At 42.7% G+C, this 7169-nt stretch overlaps 1 pseudogene; it reads right to left on the bottom strand.

Moving 5' to 3' along the window:
- Positions 1-322: 322 nt before the first annotated feature.
- LOC149997377 (repressor of RNA polymerase III transcription MAF1 homolog pseudogene) lies at positions 323-1147 on the bottom strand (annotated as a pseudogene).
- Positions 1148-7169: the final 6022 nt, after the last annotated feature.

Here is a 7169-nt window from a genome sequence, read left to right on the forward strand (position 1 = left end):
TCCAGCTGTCCTTGCCTGTGTCAGTTCAATTGGGCAGGGCAGTGGCTATTCCCATCAGGCCCTGTGCTCTCTGTCCAGTCCAGCCACCATGTGGGCAGCAGAGCCTGCGGGGGTCACTAGTCATCCATACGCTGGAGCCAAAGGGCAAGGTGGGCAGTGCTAGGGCTGTGGCAGTGCCAGGGCCTGGCCAGCAGTTGGGGAGGCCTTGGGGCCCCTCAGGTGGGCAGGCCCAAGCCCTCATTGAAGCTGGATGAGGCTGGAGCCTCTGTTCCTCCTCCTCACATACAGATCACCAGAACCCAGTCCTCATGGGACTGGTCTCCTAGGGTTCAACCTCACTGCCTCCACCTCTGAGTTCTTCCTCCCCCACCCCTCCTTCCCCAGCTCCAAGTCACTGCCCACCTTACAAGACATGCCGTGGATCCATTGATAGAGCAACAGCTGAGGAAGACAACTCGCTTACTCTGCTTGTTGCAGAAGAGGTAGTCAAAGAGCCAGAGGCTACCGTCCTCCTGAAAGGGGTCTGAGCCCAAGTCCAGGTTGCAGCTGTGGATGGCACATTCAGCAGACAGATCTGCTTATCCACTGCGTTCCACAGCGGTGACCTCAGGGCCATGAAGTCCACCAGCACGGCTGAGAGCACATTGAACTCGATGGCGCTCATCCCCCCAATGGAGGCTTGGCTCCCGGCTGAAGTCGTGGCTGCGGGCTGTTCAAAGTCCAAGTCAGGGCCGAAAGACTCTCTGAGGGTGGCAATAAGGAAGAAGAGGGTCTTGTGGCTGGACTTATTGCTGAGGGGCCTCGTCCTCGCCACCTTGGCTCTCACGCAGTCTGCTGGGGCCGAGGCCCAAGGTCTGCAATAGAGGAAGTGCTTCCAGAACATGTGGTCGGCCCTCCGGGCAGAACTGCTTGAACACATGCTTGTCATCACCCGCTGTCTTACACGACTTGCTTCCAATTCTGTCAACGATGCAACATCTCCAGTGTCCACAGTCCGCTGTGAGTTGATGGCCTCTAAGCTCAAGTTCTCCAACAACTTCGTGTCCTTGGGGAGGGTCCTGTGCTGCGTGTGAGGTGTTTGCGCTGCCTGCCTGCGCTGCGCGCTCTCTGGCCCAATAGGGCCGGGCCAGGTCAGCTCGGGTGCCATCGGTGTGGGCGCAGGGCTGTGCCAGGTCCTCAGCTCTGGAGGGCAGCTGCGGTCTCCGATGGCGTGCGCTGTATGCGGGGGAAGAAGCTCTGCAGCAACATTCCATTGCTCTGGGTCTCGCCGGCACACCAGGGCTGCCACTGCAACATTGCCTGGCTGCTGCACCGCGCCTGCCCGTGGCTACAGATCTGCCTGCCGACCTCCAGCAATTGCCCCAGCCAGCCAGCAAGCAACTGACAGACCTCTGCTTCCCCTGGCTGGATGCAACAAATTTCTGAATATTAATTTTGTATCCTGCTACTTTGCTGAATTCACCTATCAGTTCTAATATATTTTTTTGGTGGACTCCTTAGGGTCCTCTCTATAACAGTATCATATCGTCCTTAAGTAATTCCTTTCCAATTTAGATACCTTTTATTTCTTTTTCTTGTCTAATTGGTAGGACTAGAATTTCCAAAATTATGTGGACTAACAATGGTGAAGGTGAAGATCCTTGTCTTTCTTTTGGTCTTAAGAAAAACACTTCCAGCATTTCACCATTGAGTATAACGTTAGCTGTGGGTTTCTCATATATGGCCTTTGTTATGTTTGGGTATGTTCCCTCCTTTTTTGCTTTTTTATCGTAAATGGGTGCTGGATTTTATCAAATGCTTTTTTGTGTACCTATTGATATGATCATGATATTTATCTTTAATTTTGTTTGTATGATGTATCATGTTAACTGATTTGAAAATATTGAACCAATCTTGCATTCCCAGAATAAATCCTACCTGATCATGGTGTATGAACTTTTTGATGCATTGCTGTATTCAGTTTGCTAATATTTTGAGAATTTTTGCATCTGTGTTCATTAGGAATATTGACCTAAAATGTCTTGTCTCTCCTTTCTTCCTTCCTTTCCTTTCTCTCTCTCTTTCTCTCTTTCTTTCTCTCTCTCTCTTTCTTTCTGTCTTCCTGTCTTTCGTCTTTCTTTCTTTCTTTCTTTCTTTCTTTCTTTCTTTCTTTCTTTCTTTCTTTCTTTCTCTTTCTTTCTGTCTTCCTTCCTTCCTTCCTTCCTTCGTTCCTTCCTTCCTTCCTTCCTTCCTTCCTTCCTTCCTTCCTTCCTTCTTGTAATGTCTTCCTCTGGTTTTGGAATTAGGATAATGTTGGCCTGGTAAAAATGACCTTCATATCCTTCTGTCTTCTTCAGTTTTTGGAATACTTTGAAAAAATATAGGTATTAATTCCCTTTTGAATAATCAGTAAAATTTTCCTGAGAAGTCATCTGCTTCAGAACTTCTCACTTCGGGGATAAATTGAATACTGACTCAATTTTGTTGGCAGTTATTAGTTTGGTCAAACTTTCTGTTTCTTCTTGACTCAGTCATAGAAGATACTATGTATCTATAAATTTATCTGTTTCTTCCAGGTTGCCCAATTTGTTGGCATATAATTGTTCACAGTATTTTCTTATAATCCTTTGTACTTCTGTGGTGTCAATTGTTGCTTCTTCTCTTTCATTTCTGATTTTATTTGAGCCCTCCCTCTTCAGCATTGATGAGTTTGGATAAAGGTTTATCATTTTGTTTATCTTATCAAAGAACCCGCTTTTGCTTAATGGGTCTTTTTAAAAAAATTTAGACTCCATTTCATTTGTTTCTGATCTTTATTATTTCCTTCCTTCTGCACATTTTGGGTTTCGTTTTTTCTTCTTTTTCTATTGACAGCCATGTGGCCAAAGAGGCGCATCTTGACCTCAGCAAAAATTTATTACGTATTTATTCATTTAGTTTGTTTATTGTTAATCTATAATTGACAACTGACCATTGTGTAAGTTTAAGGTGTGCAATATGTTGGTTTGATATATGCTTACCATTGTAGCGTTAGCTAACACCTTTATCATGTCACATAACTGCCATTTGTTTTAATTTTTCTATTAACACTTAAGATGTAGTTTCTTAGCCACTTTAAAGTTTATAGTATAGTGAACTACAATCATTATGATGTAATTAGATCTCCAGCCCCAAAAACAATAATAAAAACACTTCCCAAATACCCCCAGAGGTAGGGAGACTGTAGGACTGGAAATCAGGCCGTCCCAAACTCCAGTTTTGGCTCTACCATTCAGCTTTTGCCCTTGAGCAAGTTGCCTTGTTTGTTTGACCCAAGTGCTCTTGAAGGGGTTGCCATGGGGTGAACTAAGCAGCTGTACATCAAGTGCCCACCACAGGATCTGGACCATTACAGTACTTTGTAAAGATCTTCCTCTGCAATAATAAAGAGAAGTCTTGTCCACTTGATCCCACTCTAGTCAGCACCCTGGAGATTCCCCTCTTCTGTGCTCTGTGCATGGATTAAGTATTCCCAAATAGTACCTGTCATTACTGCCATGTTTTATAATTTACAAAGCACTCCCACATTCATGAACATGTTAGATCTTTAGATAACCTGGTCAGGTCTGAGGGGCAGGTGCTTTCAGAACCTGTTTTACCTAAGTCATACAGGTGGTAAAGGCAGAGCAGGGACAGAGCCCAGCCATTTAATTCCAGTCCTCCTGCAGCACAAGGGACTATATCTGTAGGCACTTCCCTTCTTTCCTGCATCACACATTTCTTCCTTAGGGGCCTCTTGTATGGCTTGCATGTGGTTTCATCTGTGAGAGTCCAGATTCTTCTATTGAGAGCAAATTCTAGAAAGCTGAGGCCCTGGACTTGTCAGAGGAACAGGTGTTAAAGAAATAGAGGCCCAGGTTGGAGAGAAGTCTTGTAGCTGTGGATGGATGGAGGAGGCCACTTCATCACAGCATGTCAGGTGTGGATTACAGAGTCCTGGGAGGGCTGGCTGGGCTCCTGTGGGCAGAAGCTGAGGGTGTGGAGAGATGTTTCATTGCCCCAAGGGTTTCCCTTGAAAGGACTTGGGTCTAGATCCCAAGCTGGGCTCACCAGCAGAACCAAGAGTGAACCAAATAGCATCTGGCCATGAGAAGCAAAAAGCAATGTTGTTGTTGTTGTTTTGCCATCCTAGGAGGGATGGCTGGAGACACGAGGAGATTCTTAAGGGGAAGGTGTGCAGGACTGCATTCATAGCCACTTGCCCTGGGCTCTGGCAGAGGTAGGATAAAATGGACTGGAGACACTCGGGGAGAGTTCGGGGTGGTGGTGTCAGGGAGAAAGCTGGGGAAGCAGTTGACAGGACCCCAGTGCTGACTCATCCCCCATGCTCCGGGAGTCATCTTTCAAGCAGACCACTACCTTCCAAGTGGCATCGGCCTGAAGGGAAGCAATAGCCCTGCCTGAAGGAATTACTTGGCCCCACCCCATCGTGCTTAAGCCTGACTGCAGATTACAGAGTGACTAGAGTAAAAACCAAAGAGACAGCCACAGGCTTTTGTAAAACACTGGTAGTCTTTAACAGGCTGTCAAAGCCCAGACTGAGTCATGATCAGACATCATCAGGGGCAGAACCAGAAGGAGAAGAAAGTGGTAAAAACAAGATACTACAGAGACAAAATTCCACTGTGGTCTTCTACATGCATTATTTGTCTCCTGCATATGCTTTTAATGTTCATTTCTTCTCCTCCCAGTTTGTGCATTTTAAGTAACTAGTCTTCATGTTATAGTTTATTTCAAACATCATATTTTGCTCCTCCCTTCTCTCATTCTATTTTACCATCTGATTTTCTTCTTATTTTTGTTTTAAATTCTATCTTCTCTCTTGCTATGACTCATTTCCAATCTGCACTCTTACTACTTCTCTACTCTCCAGTCTCTCAAAATCATTTTTCTTGTCATTAGTCACCTCACATTCTTTTTCCCATTCATAAATACACTTACACTTATTCTCCCTCTCCACCTTGATCAATCCGTGCCTATTGAGTGTGGATATGGTGGTAGTTGAGGCATTTCTACAATTTTATTTATAGATATTTACTATTTTGGTATTTCAAATTTCAAATCTTATCGTCCCCCCATCCTAATCCATTTGTACCTTTCTCCAGGTCTTCTTTCACTTTAAATTTGAATTTCCCCCTGTCTTAGCCTGGTTTTCATTCCTCAATCTTAGTATTCCTTCTCCCTCTATCATCCTAAAATCACTTCCCTTTCCTCCCAACATGTCTTAAGCTTCTCTTTCTTTTTTACCTCTTACTCCTATCCAACTATATTAATCTTAGTTCATAGGTTGTTGATAGTCCTGTGGTGAAACTTTCTCTGATTTGGTTCCTATTTTTTCTTCTTATTCATCTTCTTTATTTTTGTGTGTGTGTTTGTTCTCTCTCTCACACACACACTATATATACACACACACACACACATACACACTCACACACACACACACACACACACATATATATATATATATACATATATATATATAATAACTTCTGTTTAAACCTAATACTATATGCTTCCCCTCTCTTACTTCATCTGTCTTCAACCCTCCCTTTTTTATATATGATGTAAATTTTACTTTCCTTTTCTCATTGCCTTGTCCCTACTCATTACTATTATTGCTTCTTCCCTCCTCTCTCAAAAATTATTTTTCCTTCAGTTAGTCAACTCTTATTTGCCTTTCCTTTCTTATAATAGTCTTAATCTCTTTACAAGTTTATTAACTGCTCACTTGCAGTTGATAGAGTAACTGAAGGTAGGGGTTATCTTTGTGGGTGTGGGTTTCTTGAATAGCTAGTGTTTTTGTTTTAGCACTAGCTCAACAACAGTATACAACATGTGGTGAGTGGAGTGACTCTCAGTCAGCTAGCTGGAGGGAAGGACCCACTAAAGAGCAGCACAACAACAACCATAAACAAATTGCAACCAGACAGCCCAAATAAATGGCATAAATGGCATCAAAGAGCATCAAGTTCAGGAGAACATGGAGACTGCACCAATAAATCTCACAGGTCTCCTACCACAGAAGATAACACCATGAAGGCAGTAAGATAAAGAAGATCAATCTAAGAAGCATAAACAAACAGTAGAGTCACCTAAAATTAAGAGACAAAGAAACAACCATCAGAAGGAAATGAGGAATTCCCAAAGAAATAGATGAAATAGAGGCAAGCAAACTATCAGACATGGAATTCAAAATAATGGTTATAAGAAAGCTCAATGGGAACAGTAAGCTCAGAGAAAACTACAAAGAACTCGAAGGCAACAAAAAGAACTCCAGGGAAACTATAAAAAAACTCCAGGGAAGCTACAGGGAACGTACTGCGAACTACATCAACATTAAAAAGGACACAGAAGCTATCAATAAGTGACAGAAGGAAATGAAGAATAAAATTTCTGAATTGAAGAACATGGTAGAGGAATAAAAAACAGGCTAGATGAAGCAGAATATCAGATCAGTGAGCTGGAGGACAACGTAGAAAAAATTCACAGACAGTGCAACAAAACAAACAAAAACAAAACTGAAAAAGAATGAAGAGGGTTTAAAAGGGCCTCAGGACAACAGGAAACATAATAATATCCATATCATAGGGATGCTAGAAGGAGAAGAAGAGGAGCAAGGATAGAAAACCTTTTTGAAAAAGTATTGAGAGAAAACTTCCCAGATGTGATGACAGAAAAAGTCATGCAAGTCCAGGAAGCACAGATGGTCCCAATGAAGATGAACCCAACAGGCCCACTCTAACACACATCATAATTAAAATGGCGACATTGAAAGACAAAGAGAGAATCATAAAAGCAGAAAGAGAGAAACAGCTAATAATATACAAGGGAATTCCAACAAGGCTATCATCAGATTTCTCAACAGAAACACCACAAGCCAGAAGGGAATGGCAAAAAATATTTCAAGTAATGAAAAACAAAGGCCTACAACCAAGAATACTCTACCCAGCAAGGCTCTCATTCAAAATGGAAGATGAAATAAGGAGTTTCCAAGACAAAAAGAGGCCAAAAGAATACATGTCCACCAAACCAACATTGCAAGAGATGCTAAAGGGTCTATTTTAAGAAGGTGAACAAACAGAGAGAGTCACAGAGGAACACAAGTACAAAGGGGAAAATTGACAAAGAATAAGTACCTATCAATAATAACC

The sequence above is a fragment of the Furipterus horrens genome, unplaced genomic scaffold (assembly GCF_987537825.1).
Source record: "Furipterus horrens unplaced genomic scaffold, mFurHor1.1.pri manual_scaffold_11, whole genome shotgun sequence".
NCBI classification, from domain to species: domain Eukaryota; kingdom Metazoa; phylum Chordata; class Mammalia; order Chiroptera; family Furipteridae; genus Furipterus; species Furipterus horrens.